Consider the following 14672-nt stretch of genomic DNA (forward strand, 5'->3'; position numbering starts at 1 on the left):
GCATATTCCTGCATTGCAGGAAGTTGGACTAGATGATCCTTGTGGTCCCTTCTAACTCTACAGTTCTATGATTCTATGAAATGCATCTCTTTTCAGCAGTGACTATTCCTGAGCTTTTTGAGTCCGTAAAGGTCTTCTGAGACCCCTTTGCTTCTAGTCAGTGGCATCTTCCTAGACTATAAGGGTTAACCACTTTAATTACCATTTTAAAAAGCCCTTACATCTGTTAAGCTTCTTCACAGCTGTTGCGTTTGAGGCAGTGATAGCGTTTATTGGTAAAGAATTGATTGCTCCCATCTGCCAGCGATTCACTGGGAGGGGCCAGCAGACAAGAGGCCATTGTTTTATAGCGGTTGGTCACATTTGTGTTTGTAGGCTGGGAAAGCTTTGGGAAATGTCTTCAGGCAAGAGAGCCTATCATTTCAAGAAGTACCAAAAGACCAGCCTGTGATTGCTACATAAACCTGCCCGACTCTTGACAAGGTTCATTGATTAGACAAACCCTGCTTTGATGGAAGTTCCGTTTTTCAAACAGAAGCACATGGCAGGGGCTAAGAGAATGACTGAACACGGTTGCTTCTGGGAACAATAAAAGGAAAAAGGGTGCTGATCAGCACTGTAGTGACTCAAGCTTCTCCATGAATAATGTTTTTAATGGGCGATGTGTAATTAAGATCAGGTGGATGTATTTTTCAGATAGGAGCATGTGGCATCCATTCTCTTTCATTTAGAGCCCGCATAGTCCTACTGAATTGTTACTGAACTTTACTCTCTTTGGGGAATTAATACTACAAGCAGCATTTGCATTATTTATCTTATACAGGCTGTTTTAGCACACTAGGTGATTTGTAATTGACATATTCACTATTTATCAGTCAAATAACTTTGTAGTCATTGGGTGGAACCCAGGAAGTGCAGTTACACTAACAGGAGAGCTTTTGATTCAATGGAAGCATCTGCTAACAGGAGAGAAGGGCAGGCAAACTTTGCTTATTAGTCGTGTCGTTCCCCACAGACACCCCAAAAGAAAAATGCCTCTGGGGAGTTGAGGGACTCTCCAGTACAGGGTGGAAGGTAACTGAGAAAGAGCAGTCAGCAAAAATTGCCTCTTTCACCTCTTACATTAGCAGATGCTTCTACAGTGGTACCTCAGGTTAAGTACTTAATTCATTCCGGAGGTCCGTTCTTAACCTGAAACTGTTCTTAACCTGAAGCACCACTTTAGCTAATGAGGCCTCCTGCTGCTGCTGCACCGCCAGAGCACGATTTCTGTTCTCATCTGAAGCAAAGTTCTTAACCCGAGGTACTATTTCTGGGTTAGCGGAGTCTGTAACCTGAAGCGTATGTAACCTGAAGTGTATGTAACCCGAGGTACCACTGTACTGGGTAAACAAATTCTTCCAGGAGTGCAAAAGCACCAACTGCATTCTGTCCATCTTTCATAACAGTGCAAGAATGCACTTCTGTATGAGGAAAGGTTGTTGTCTGTGACAAGATCTACAACAGGAATAAGAATAAACTGTTCTCAATAATATTCATGAAGCAAATCTACTTCAACCCCAACCCACTAAAAATATGCAGAGAATTAACTGCCTAGAAGCAAACAGTAAAGGTGTCAGGGATGCTTCCCTGAGGAGAGCATTCTACAACTGGGCAGCGAGCCCTGAGAGGACTATTTATAGGGTTACCATTCTCTGCACCTCTAGAATAAGAGAAGGGCCTTGAACACACTTGGTTCATGAGTGTAGAGGCGATATAACAAAGAAAGCTCGGAAGAAGCCTGGGGTCAAGATTTAATTGGCTGGTAAAACTGTGGATTTCAACATCACACGTTTGCATTGGGGTTTTGAAAGTGGCAAATTAGTGAATAGTTACTTCATTTGCCCCATTTTGCATCAATTCTTGCTGGATATAAAACTTTCTTTAGAGGGCTCTTGGCAAACACAGCTTTATGAATAATAATTGAGAATATTAATAGCAAATTTCGTTATTAATGAGGAATTATTTCCATCTTGCCAATCTAGCAGTTCGAAAGCATGTCAAAATGCAAGTAGATAAATAGGTACCACTCCGGCGGGAAGGTAAACGGCGTTTCCGTGCACTGCTCTGGTTCACCAGAAGCGGCTTAGTCATCCTGGCCACATGACCTGGAAGCTGTACGCCGGCTCCCTCGGCCAATAAAGCGAGATGAGCGCCACAACCCCAGAGTCGGCCATGACAGGACCTAATGGTCAGGGGTCCCTTTACCTTTATTTATTTCCAAGAAGCCCTTGTGTGATCTTCATTGGCTCCCTCACCTTCCATACTCTGCCCCCTCACATTCACAATGCCAGTAGTATCCAAAAGACAAGCTGTGCTCATCTGCAGCACTAAGCAAGTTGTACAGCAGGGATGGGGAACTAATTCCCTTCAAGATATTATTAGGCTCCAACTCCCATCGGCTCCAGCCAGCAGAGCCAATGATTAGGATGTTTAGTCCAGCAATAGCTGGTGGGCCACAGGTTCCCCATCCCTATTCTATAGGCTAGCATGGCTATTCTTGTGGAATTTGCTGGCTCTAGTGACAAAGAGGTATCAAGGAGGACCCACAAGCTTCTCTCCTGCTCCTTCAGGGGGAGTGTGACCATATCCAGAACAAGTAATTTACCTATTTCTCAGACATGGGAACAAGCCACCACAAAAACCTCTGTCTCCTTGGGATTCAGATGCAGTTTATTGTTCCTCATCCAGTCCACCACTGCATCCCAGCAGTGACCTAAAGCTTTCACAGCCTTCCCTGAAAGTAGAGCTGTGTGTCATCAGCATACTGGTGACACCTTGCTCCAAAGCTCCTAATGACCATTCCCAATGACTTCATAAAGATTTTACATAACACTGGGGAGAAGATAGTGTTGGTAGCAAGGAAAAAATAGGTATAAAAGGATAATTCCCTGGATGACAAGATCCAGGATTAGGGCAAGTTCTCTTTGCTGAGAGAACCCCAGCAAAGTTAAAAAATCACAAAATATGCAGCAAAGTAAAGTGTGTTAGACCTTTAAAACACGTGCCCTTCTGTGCTCCAAAAAGTGTCCCCTTAAAAAGTTCCCCTCTTCCCCCAGCATAGGGAAAAGGCCACACATTTGGCAAGTTGAAAATAGTTTACTTACAAATTCTTCAAAGGTCAGGTTCATGTGCTTTTCCATACATCAATCAGAAAAGTTGCACAGGCAGTAAAAATTGGCTTAGTTCCAAAGTAGTGGAAGTTCCTAAATTATTAGTATATGAATTCAAGAGTGGCTTGTTAGAACCATGCAATCTGAGCTTGGAGCAACCAGCTCAGACGTCCTCACACATTGAACTTCTCAGATAGAAGGGAACAAAGGCTTGATTGCCTAGTCCTTCCCAAGGTGAGCTATGTCTGGCAGGACGGCTTGCTCTATGGTTTTAACCCCTTCATGCATTATTTAGATTTAAGCCTGTTGGTGATATGAGGCTAGTTATCCTACAGATATCCCTATGAAATCCCATAGCACAAGCACCTGGAAGCCAAGGAGCACTCACCTAGTGCTACTCTCAGAACATGGCCTTGAAAATATGAACCACCATAATACAGTGCCTGTGATACCCATCCCACTGAATTGCTAGGCTGATTCAGTTCTGAAGTGAGGTCTGAACTCAGACTGAATGTATAACATTGCATTCCGCCCCCTCCCCCCAAGACTTGCTGAGCAATCCTAAGGTACAAGGGCTAATTCCTTCGATGGAGGAACTACTGCTTCCTATATCCTGTTAGCTCACTCCAGCCAGGGCAGAAGGTTCTTGCAGAATGTTTGTATTTATTTTTGGTCTCTGTTTTGTTTCTCCTCCCCCCCCCCCCGTTTTCCCTTTGATTGACATCAGTGGCATGGAAAATCACTGTGCTTCAAGGCTGGCATGGCTTTGCCATTTTCAAGGGCAAGTTGTTTTTATATCCAAGGACTCCCACAATCATCCTGAGCACACCCTCCTTTCGAGAGCTGTTGCCAGCAACACATCACCAGTTCCCCTTAAGGCACAAGTGCCACTCTGTCTGTAGAGCTCCTCTCCACCAGTGGAGGAACACATACTCTGGTATCCTTTAGTACTGTAGACTGATTTACCCTACCTTTATTTCCTTTTTATTTTCAGGTTTTGTATCATTATAAACACAGCTAGGTGAATGCTAGTGTAGTTTTGTCCTTTACAAATATAGACCCCAGTAAGGTGGTGTGGTGTGGTGTGGTGTGTGTGTGTGTGTGTTTACAAATAAAAACCCCTGATCTGCAAATGACAATGGGGATTTGACTCTCTCTATGGCAGAAAATCATTTCAAGAATGTTAATTAGTGGCCTGTAAGTGCAAACATTTTATATACATACAAACTATTTACATTTAGTTGTTAGACCCATTTCGGGTCAGGCAAGGGGTGGGGAGATGAACGATTAGTCAAAATGTTCATTTCCCCTGATAAACATTGAAGTTTAAACATGAAAGAAATATAGAAAGCCATTTAAAATCCAATCAGTTCTGTCTCTTTTGTGTGTGCGTGTTCTAGTCAGGGAGAAATATAATTTGTCAGCAAGCCTCTTTAATTCTATTTATTATTAATGAATATTTAATCAGTGTGCATAGCAAATGAGGTTATTTAAAAAAAACCCAGACTAAATTTCCAAGGGGCACATTCGCTGTAAATACATAACTATTTTTTATGGAATCAAAAAATTAGTTTTTTGATTAGTTCTGGTATGCAAACAGTGTGATTTAGGGTTGCTGTTTTTTTTAAAAAAAATATCCATCTGATATACATTTGTGAGCCCTGATTATAAACAATAAAGATCGGGCAGTGTGTAAATTGTCCTAGATGAAGTTCAAACAACAGTGTTATTTGATGAGGCGCCCGTCAGAAATTCTCGTCAGACCATCTTAAGTCATAATTGTCTAAATTGTGTTTGTGCTGCTTGTACATTCAAATCCAGATTATAATGATCTAATCCAATTACTTAGCCACAAACCTAGGAGAATAAGTGATGAAAATGATACCCACATTTTCTGAGGTCATGGTTTGCTCCCTGCGTAGCCATCTGTTTCCTGGGCTGTCCCAGTTTCCTTTCTATTTGAATGCTTTGTTTCTTTTATGTCCACGTTGTAGAAATGTGTACATGAAAGGTACAGCTGATATGCAATGGCCAGCAGGGCTCTAAAACTTTGCTTGGCTTAAACGCAGTGTATGATAAAGTAGCTTTTGAACTGCTGCAGGCTGCAGTGACCTACTTCCCCGATTCATATGTGTGCAATGTTGTGGATGGAACTCTTGATACGTCTGCAGAAGATTTATCTGCTCTGCCATGAAAGTTCACTGGATGGAATTTAATTGGCCACTTATACATCACCAAAAAGAGAGCAGGGGAAAACCACCACCGAAAAGAACAAGGAAAGACACATATTTGTTTAAAATTTGCATATGCTAAATTACATATATAGTGGCAAGGCTAGCAATAATTACCCTAGTTGAATAGCAATGCAATATATTTCCCCATAGTGGGGAAAACAGTGGTCCGGTGCTTTTTCAGTCTGCTGTTGAGATGCTTACTGTTGATGGACAACTTCAACTCCCTTCATAGGGTGCTTCATCTTTAAAAACCAGACTTGGAACAGACAGCCTTTCAAACATAGGATTAGTCTCTGACAGCCCTCCAAAGAGATGTCAGAGTAGGGTATATGGCCATCCACCGAAGCATTCACAGGGGTGGGAAGTGGAATGGTAGTAATCACTTGCCATAATTCCGAATTTATACCCTTTTTTTGATAGCCCTCAATACCAGCAGTGGGGAATCTCCATCTAGTGGGTCTCATTTCACCTGGGATGGATCTTAATTTGGCTTACAAGGTTGGTTTCCCCTAAGCAATACCCAACTACCCCACACTTGACATTCTCCTAGGCCTGCCATATGTCAGGAATTTTCCTGACATGTCCAAGTTTAAAAATGACGCCAGGGGGGATTTTTGCCAAATTGGCAAAATGTCAGGGAGAAACCAGATGTATGACGGGATGGAAAAAGCAGGTGAAAACAGCTCAAAAAGCTTAAAATCTCTATTTTTGGGGTATGTTTCCACCAAAAACCTCAACAATTTGGGTTTGTTCCTATCTATCAAAGTTGTGGGCTGCGCTGATAAAAGGGGCTGATTGCTCTGAGAAGCAGAGTCCTCTATCTTGTGTCAGCTGTTGAAAAATGAGCCTTAGACAGCACGATAAATTTAGACTATGGTGAATTTATAACTCTGTTTTCCGAATCCACATAAAGGGGGAATTGAAAAAGCTGAACAGTTTTCAGTTGAAAGTTGGTATCAAAGGGTGCTCACAAAGAGAATAGGGTTTCAATCACATTAAACGTATTTATTCACCCAAGAGGAGGAAAGGGATTAGAACAGAAAATCTGAGTTGACATCCTGCCCTTAACTCATGCCACTGGGGTATTCCTCCCCCCACCCCATATTCAAAAGTGTGAATTGTAGGAAGAGTGTCTGTCGACCTGAATTTCCTGCTATAACCTTGAAGTGTGTAGCTTGAATAGCTTGAAGTCAGACCCTTAATTTTCCTACCTGGTATCTATCCACTTCTCCAATTCCATGTTCATCTATGGAACTTTCCCTCTAATAGCTGTTTGTCCTTTCATCTTACAAGCATTTATAGTTAAGAGGATGCCAAAAGGCTGTGTGGACCACCCGTTCTCTTATCATGCAAACTGACTGCCCTGTGCGGTAATTAGTACTTTGTTATGCATTAACTCCAGGGGGCAATCATGCGATAACCACTTCAGTGACTGTTCTGGGATAGGGATCCAATTTGTTTCCAGCAGTCTGAGCTGCATTGTTTCATAGCATAAGCTTGTAAAAATGCAGTTATCCTTGGACATGTTTAGACAGACGGATATGGGGAAAGTGCATTAAATATTTCGTTAAGTGCAGTGATGGTCTCATTTGATTTTCAAAGCCTAAAACAACCCTCTGCAGAAAAAAGTAGGTGTTTATTATATATCCTGAATGCACATCACATATTATATATCTGGCATATACTTCATATCCATTTCATTATCTGGACCAGTTCCAGTTTGTGTTCTGGAATGGAATTGGTCAATAAAGCAAGACCCCCAATTTCATAGGGGATTCTACTTGCATTCAAGCAAATCTTCGCCTGGTTACCTAGTGTAGCATCTTCTGCTATATAGACCTGCCAGTGGTTAGGAATGGTGAATTCAGACTGGAACTGATTAAGGACAATAAGATATTAAATATGTAATTTTCAGATTTACTTGTGGAATTGATCTTCCAGGAAGTAGATAATTCCATATCCCATTTGGGTCAACATATCCTTCCCAAATACATTCACCGTTAGAACTGCAGGGAAAGAGAGGAGATTACGTTCATAAGCTTAATCAGCAGCCTTATTCACTACTTCCTGACATCAGTGCATCAGCTCTTTTATGAGCCACACTTTTATAGCTTGTCTGCATCTGATTTTCTTAAGGCTTAATGATGCTACAGACCCTCACGTCATTTTGCATCTGAACTTTTACTAGTCTGTTGTTCATTTAAGAATCTCAAAGGAGTTGTATTTCAAAACGTATGTTGCCTTTATCTATCTCTGGCTTAATTTCCTGTGCAAGCCCATAAAGATGACAGTGGCAATAGCAAAAAATGTGGTCTGCCCTTTGTCACTCACTTCAGTCATCTCTTTCAAAGAGCACCGCAATTGAATACATGCACATCCTGAAGTGGTGCTGATTGGAAGCTATAATCCACAGCAGCATCTACACTAAGTGAGCTCTCAAACACCCCTATCCACTTGGATGGGGCATCTATTTGACTTCAGATAGCTAAGAGCCCTTATCTGAAGTAAAATTTCCATTGCCCTACAACATCATGGCCTCATAAAAGATAGCAACAACTCCTTATTCAAGAACATCCACTTCACATTGGTTCTAGTGTTTCCTACTTTTGAAAAGCTGATGTGATAAATCTTAATATCCCCTGCATAGTAAACATTGACTGGTTGAGCTGCTCCAGCACAAGTAGAGAATTCATCAGTAAATGTTTGTTTCATTTGAGAGATGTATGCCCTGCCCTTCTCATGCTTTTGCACTATTTTAAAAACATGGTCTTCCCAAGAGGCATGATCATGGTTCAAGGACGCATTCCAGCCATGCTGGACTAGCAGAGGGCATTAGAAAGCTTAGGATGGGGTGTGGCCTGAGGGGGAGTCCTGAGAGCTGGCAGACAGGCATGAAGAGCTCTATGTGGCTCCCTGATCTGAGTTTCCTTGCTGCTGCTAAAATGGATGCTCCATTCCGGACTCACACCAAGCCCAGGAGCATTGTCTACCCTCCTGTGGGAGCTGATTGGCTGGCCTCCACTTTGGGCTGGAGGACATAGGCTACTATTGAGTATATAATAAACTATTGTGGATCTCTAAGAAACAGTAGCCGATATTGTCATATGCGTGTTCAGCACCTCAATATCTATAAGAAATGGCTACTTTTATCTCATAGGCATTACTTTTGTCAAAATTTGTGGTGCAGTGGGATTATTATTATTATTACTTAATTTCTATACCACTTAATATGTTATAAATTTCTCTAAGTGGTGTACTGAAAACTGAAGGAACCACAAACAACTTTATATCTATCTATCATCTATCTAAAAAGTGTACCTTGAGAGATGAAATATTGTGGAAAGTCTCCAGGGCACCTGAAAGGCAGACTCTTGGGACCCTACAACTATTACAGGCATCAACATAATCTGCCGTAGCAACTGGGATAGGGTGCTGACATGCATGGCCCTCACCCTGTCTATGACAAAAGAAATAGCCATGGATACAATAGTAGGGATAATAATAATAATAATAATAATTTATTTATTTATGCATCACCCATCTGGCTGGGTTTCCCCAGCCACTCTTGGCGGCTCCCAACGGAATATTAAAACATCAAACATTAAAAACGTCCCTAAACAGGGTTGCCTTCAGATGTCTTCTAAAAGCCAGATAGTTGTTTATTTCCTTGACATCTGATGGGAGGGCATTCCACAGGGAGGGTGCCACTACCGAGAAGGCCCTCTGCCTGGTTCCCTGTAGCTTCACTTCTTGCAGTAAGGGAACTGCCAGAAGACCCTCAGAGAAGGACCTCAGTATCCAGGCAATGGGGGTGGAGACGCTCCTTCAGGTATACTGGGCCGAGGCCATTTAGGGCTTTAAATGTCAGCACCAACACTTTGAATTGTGATCGGAAACGTACTGGGAGCCAATGTAGGTCTTTCAGGAACAGTGTTATATGGTTTCGGCGGCCACTCCCAGTCACCAGTCTAGCTGCCGATTCTGGATTAAGGAAGGCATCTATCCTCAACAGGATCACCATCCTGAGGATTAGTCCTGCACACTCAATCTAGAAATATGTGGAGCTTCAGTTTGGTGAGGCTGAAATGAAACAGGATGAGGCTTAAAAGCCAGCTGTGTCACTCACACTAGGAGCAGCCTCTGGGGAAAGAGTATTAAGCATTTCCATCCACACAGAAGTCCTGGCAAGGATCTTGAAACTCTGGTAGCATTTGAGTCTTGCAAGAATATCCCCTGCATAGTTTGTGGTCTGTGCCTACTTTTTGTTCATAGCAGATCCCCCTTCTGTTATTGAATGATGGGTTGTCTCTTAGGCGATTTTAAGTCATTTCCACATCATTTGACAAGCCTGTAATGGTGTGTCCTGTTTTTCTTGTCATCTAAATAATAGTTAATGATTATATTAATTCAAGTTAAAAATCTCACAATCTCTTCTGAACCAAACATACTTTAAAATAGTAGGTTTTCCCCAGAACTGAGAACTGGTCTCCAGGCATTATGCTCAGCATTAACCTTTTTGTCTTATACAGATTTGAGGACAGATTATTCCTATACAGTATACTGCTTATTTTGATGTTTCAAATAATAATTCTAATGTAATTTTGATTTCCTTCAGTATTTTTTTCACTCTGTGGTAATTGTAGCACTGTATCCCACATCTTCCTTTAGCTTTCATTTAGAAAAAATATAAGGGATAGTGTGTGTGTGTGTGTGTGTGTGTGTGTGTGTGTGTTCTGGCAATAGGCTGCTATTTTTGCTCAGTTCCAATGTTTGCATAACTAATTGTTTTTTTATGGGGAAATCCCAATAATGCTTATTGTCTAGGTTTAGAAAAAAAATCCTTACAAAATAAATATGGTGAAGGGGAAATGCATTTCTTCCTATCACTGGAGGGAAATGATTTAAATTTAAAAACTTTTTTTAAAAAAGATTGCACATATATTGTGATGTCCGCTACTTGGGACAATCATTACATTGTAAACTATTACAAATCGTTAATTATTCCACATTTACAGGTAAATTTTATTCTCTTCCTTTGCCCCCTCCAAAACATATTTATAAAAGTAACCCATTTCTGATGCTCATAGTGTCTGTGTTTCCTAGCCATATGGTGGCTTATATGTCTAATGCCCAGTTGAGAATTGACTGCAAGGACAGATGGACCATCTGCTGAGTGTCAAATGGGAAATCGTTTTATCCATTCATGATTATCCTCATACCCTCCTACTAAAGGCGAGATCATGGGACCTGTGATTTTCAGATCAGAGTGATGAGTTTAAACAAACTGTCATCATATCTATCTATCTATCTATCTATCATCTATCTATATCTATCATCTATCTATCTATCTATCTATCATCTATCTATCATCTATCTATCTATCTATCTATCTATCTATCTATCTATCATCTATCTATCTATCTATCTATCTATCTATCTATCTATCTATCATCTATCTATCATCTATCTATCTATCTATCTATCATCTATCTATCATAGATTGATTTGACTGCTTATTTTAGCATTCATCTTTATAATATTAACTTGTCTGTCAATAACCACACCAACTCTTTAAAACATTACCGGTACTTACCAGCTTACATTTTCCATACCCATTTGAGTTTTAACTTCAGTGCTTACTTAAACAAAAATCAGCTCTTAGTTTAAACTTTCCTGCTTGTTTGACTCTGAAAAAGAGTGTTTTTATTTTAAGCTATGGAAGGCTGAGGGCAAAAAATGTCGGGTATTTTAAAAGACAATGATGTACACACAAAAAAGTCTCTGCTGATTGATAGAACTAAAATATTTATTTATGTCCTGATGCAAGCTGAGGCATATATGTGTGAGCCTGGATTTTCCATTCATTTCATGTAAATGAAAGGAGAAGATTATATAGGAACTTCATGTCCTCAGTGATACTCACTGCTTCAAACCAGCATCTCTGAGAACCTTGGAAGTGAGCCCCAATAGCTCAAGCTTGCAACTTGAAATGTGACTTCTATATTATCATCAGTAGTGCCGCCTGGCTGTAGTCAGATGACGGGTTTCCTCCATACTTACAGCCACGCTGATTGTCACTGACAGAAGCTTTGATGTAGCCAGAAATCCACATATACAGTAGAAGCCTACATGTATAAATTCTGGTTACATCATTTGCCAAGTGATTTCTGCACCTTGTACTGGGTGTTGTTGTTCTGTTGTAATCTGTTTCTAAATTATGTGTGCAAGAGAGGGTTGATTCCTTTTCTTTATGCTTTTCCATGTGCTCCGTGCTATTTTCATCTCAAGGATAGCATGGAAGAAGGCAGTTGGTTCATCATTGTCCCTAGAGAGAAAGAGGAATATCTGTAGTTGCATGCATTAGGGATCCCCAAGCCAGCTGCAAAATATTCATCAATTTCCCTCTCCGTGGGGTAAGGCAAAAATGGGAGAAATGTCAGGGTATATCACCACTAGTTCAATGGTTTTATATCAGTTTTACTATTCCCCAAAGGATCCTAGTTATTGTAAAATGTTGAGAATCCTGAGGTCTTTTATAGAGCTCTTTTCCAAGGTTCCAAGGCCCATCTGATTTTCTTTTACTGATTGATTTCTTTTATTTTTCTCATGTTTTTATATGTATGTTGGGTGCTGATCATAAAAAGTGAGATGAACCCTAAGAAACTCAAGTGGATTTTCCCTTGTGGAACAGAGGTCCCCCATCCCCTCTTTTCCATTGCAGTCAACTGTGCTTTTCAAAAGCAGCTCCTGATGGTTGGGGACCCTTAGGAACAGAATGGGATGTGGTGGAGGTGTTGCAGCTGGAGGGGGAAATATGTGGAAACTGGGTACCATATGTGCAAACCAAAATGTCTTAGGCTTGCTTAAACATCCCTTTGGTTCCATCACTTCTGAACCTAACACTATTTTGATGTTGCCTTACATCTTTCCTTCCCCATTTGATTGAAACATACTGTAGTTTCCTCTCAGATTTATAAATCTTTTGATTAATGGATACAAAAAAGATTGGCTTCTCAGTTGTGCTGCAGCCTTGTTAATATAAAACTGCATCATTCCCTGCACTCTCCTTGTCCATAAACTCAGTTACATCATAACATAGATACCTAAGGGGAAGGCTTATGATTTGTGTTTAATCAGGCCATATGGACAATCAGCAATTATGGTTTCTCACATTTCACTAGTACAATGAAGGATAGTGGCTCATCCTTTGACTTGTCCATCCTTAGAACTTCTTTTATGATGTAGAAAGATTAGAGATGTTAGCCAGTGGTTGCATTTCCTCTTTGTTTCCATCCTTTTCTTTGTTAATTTCATAACAAAACATCAGTGTCCACTAAGTCCAATATAGTTCACCAGACACATATTATGACTGCCAAGCTTCCTCTTTTTTGAGTCCCAAAAGATAGCAAAAAGCAGGCATTTATCAAGCACTTGATAGGCTTCCATAAATGGCAGACTGACTGTGTTTGGCTGGGTGTGTCACAATTCATGCAGGACGATATTATACTATGAGCATTTTGTAGTTACTGTCTTCTTCTTTTTCCCTTTTCCTTTCTGGTGTGTGTGCGTGTGTGCACTTTATTTCAGATTCAGACCAGGATGTGATGCTGCAAAACATGGTCCCAAATGAGATTCATCAAATATAGTATGCAAAATCCCCCAAAACACCAGTTAAAGATCCGCCCCCCTTTTAAAGTAAATTCTGGCCAGTTTTGCTGGCCCCTGAACACTTCCAAAATGTGTGCTACTGTTAACAAATTTAGCTTCAGTTTTTGTTCAAAACAACTGCTCCAGAAATTGACATTTATCCAGTATGTGATCCACTACTGATCTCGGAGACTACACTGAAAATTATTGCATTAATGGGAGAAGAAAAACAGAAGAAACATTTGGGGGAAAATATATAGCCTATTCAATGGACATATTGGTACCACATCTGGTCATTAGAAGATACTCTAGATCTTTATGAAAAAAGCGGTGCCCAAATAGAAAATTTTGCTGAAAACAAATATAAAGGAAGTTAGTGTTTTCATACTCATAATACCTTTTTGCTCCTGAACACCACATGATCCTTCTGAAGTTAAGCACCTATGCAGCATGAGCCTAAGCATGTTTACTCAGAAATGACACTTAAGACTACAGTCCTCCTAAGCACACCTGGGAGAGTATGAAGTCCCATTGAGTTAAATACTTCTGCCTAGTGATGTAAGTGCTTAACTTAGTAGGGCGTATGCTCTAGTAGGAAGTGTGCGTAGGCCTTGCAGCCTTAACAACCATTTCTTTTCATTGAGTGAGATATTTACCGTATTGGCCCGAATATAAGCCACATCTTTAAAATTCGGGGAGGGGCGGAGAGAGAAAAAGACAATACCCGAATATAAGCTGCTCCCTTAAAATTCTGCAGGCACTCACGTCCGTTCCATTTTACCATATGTCTGCTTCAGCAGCCATATTGTAAAAGCCAATTTTTGTAAGGTCGCGAATTTAAGCCGCGCTTTAACTTTTCATGGTCAGAATTTGGGGGGAAAGTGAGGCTTATATTCAGGCCAATATGGTAAGCACATGCCTAACTCTCCCATCAAAATACATTGGCATGGGTTATGCCCATGGTTGCTGCTATCCCTGAGCTACACTCAGTTTTTTCTCCATAACAACTAACTACTTTCCTGCTAATTCCAGCAGGGCCCACACTTCTACCTTCAGCTAAGGTGCTTAAAAAATATAATAATGTGGATTTAAACCAATCCATGTGCACTGCTTTGTGCATGCAGTATTCATTCTACTGGATTACAAACATTTGCCCTGATCCAGCTACTCTTGCAACAAGGAAAAGCTTCAAATGCATGCGCACAGCTCCATGTGCATATTTGGGTTTTTGTTTTCTTCAAAGGCAAAGGAACTTCATGTGTGGTACCTTAACTGAGTGTTCTCATTATCTTTAAATGAATGGGAGATTCCTGCTTCTGGGGCACCCCATATGCATCTTCTTTACCATCTCGGTTAGAGGCAAGAGTGGGCATTGATCAAATCATATGGAAGTGTGACAGAATGTACAATGCAGGCATCTTTCAAAATGCCTTAAATTAAATGCCTGGCTGTACTTAGGGATTAAGATGCTGCTAATGGCCTGGATATACAGGATGCACTTGATAAGATTTGAGAATGTAAAGACAAGTGTATTTGGAAACTGGCTGGAATACATTTCTTTTTCAGCCGTGTTTCTGCATTATATGTATATGTTTATATATCCATTTCATGGCTCTAGAATTGCCAATTTCCACTTTCA

General features: G+C 40.6%; 1 protein-coding gene across 18 annotated transcripts in view; it reads left to right on the forward strand.

Annotated features, from left to right (window-relative positions):
• The window catches only part of JAKMIP3 (Janus kinase and microtubule interacting protein 3), a 108740-nt gene extending 95034 nt beyond the window's left edge, over nt 1-13706 (forward strand). For all 18 annotated transcript variants that reach the window (XM_083616881.1, XM_083616867.1, XM_083616884.1 and 15 more), the window contains one exon: nt 12974-13706. The gene's annotated coding sequence lies outside the window, so the exon portion shown is untranslated. The remainder of the gene's footprint in view (nt 1-12973) is intronic.
• The last annotated feature ends 966 nt before the right edge of the window (nt 13707-14672 follow it).

The sequence above is a fragment of the Podarcis filfolensis genome, assembly GCF_964270895.1.
Source record: "Podarcis filfolensis genome assembly, chromosome: 5".
Lineage (NCBI taxonomy): Eukaryota > Metazoa > Chordata > Lepidosauria > Squamata > Lacertidae > Podarcis > Podarcis filfolensis.